This window comes from Dunckerocampus dactyliophorus, chromosome 18 (assembly GCF_027744805.1).
Source record: "Dunckerocampus dactyliophorus isolate RoL2022-P2 chromosome 18, RoL_Ddac_1.1, whole genome shotgun sequence".
Lineage (NCBI taxonomy): Eukaryota > Metazoa > Chordata > Actinopteri > Syngnathiformes > Syngnathidae > Dunckerocampus > Dunckerocampus dactyliophorus.
In genome coordinates, this window is record NC_072836.1 from 79,421 (window position 1) to 80,690 (window position 1,270).

Sequence of the window (1,270 nt, forward strand, 5' to 3'; positions counted from 1 at the left end):
TTGACATCACAAGACCACCTCTTCTGATTGGTTATTGTCACTGTCCTATATTGTGATTGGGCAGACGTGCGGACATGTGTTTTTATTGGCTGGCTAGAGCAAAAGAGGGCTTTTGTTTGTGTCAACCACTCATCTGTATAATATATCTGGATAGCTCATTGGCGATGACTTGTGAAGGCAAACGGCCGCCATACTGCTACTCGCAAGAAGCACTTCTCGACAAGCTTTTGCATTCGTGGTGAACTTATTTTATTAATTCGGATTGGACACAAATTTCGACTTAAGATGCCTGCATGTGCGGCTATTAACTGCACAAACCGCCAGTTCAAGGGCTGTGGACGAACATTTGACCTGTACATAGTGTACAAAGCAGATGAAGAGGCTCGCAGAGCATCTATATTTTAAATTAAAAAGCGGGGGAATTCTCCCATTCCCATTGCTTTCATCAGCACAAGACTGGACTACTGCAACGCACTTTACGTTGGCCTCAGTCAGACCTCAATTTCGTGTCTGCAGCTGGTCCAGAACGCTGCTGCCCGGTTTTTAACAAACATGCCCAGACATGAGCACATCACCCCGGTGCTGTCATCACCACTGGCTTCCAATTAGTTTTAGAATCGATTTTAACATTTTAGTATTTGTTTTTAATGCCATTAACGGCCTTGCTCCGTCGTACCTGTCGGAGCTTTTAACTATCCGCAATCACGGCAGGGCCCTGCGTTCCTCAGGACAGCTTCTGTTAGAAGTCCCAGGGGCAAAATACACTGCTGAAAAAAATTAAAGGAACACTTGGAAAACACATCAGATCTAAACTGGGGGAAAAATGATGTTGAATATCTTTCCTGATAATAAGTGGGTGATGTATTAGTAACAAAATGATGCCACATAATTTGATAGAAATGAAAAGGATCACCCTATAGAGGGGGGACATCAAAGACACCCCAAAAATGAAAGTGAAAAAATGATGCAGCACACTGGTCCATTTTGCTAAAATGTCATTGTAGCAACTCAAAATGATTCGCAATAGTTTGTGTGGCCCCCACGTGCTTGTACGCATGCCTGACAACGTCGGGGCATGCTCCTAATGAGACTACGGATGGTGTCCTGGGGGATCTCCTCCCAGATCTGGACCGGGGAATCCATGAGCTCCTGGACAGTCTGAGGAGCAACCTGGAGGCGCCAGATGGACCTAAACATAATGTCCCAGAGGTGTTCTATTGGGTTTAGGTCAGGTGAACGTGGGGGCCAGTCAATGGTATCAATTCCTTCA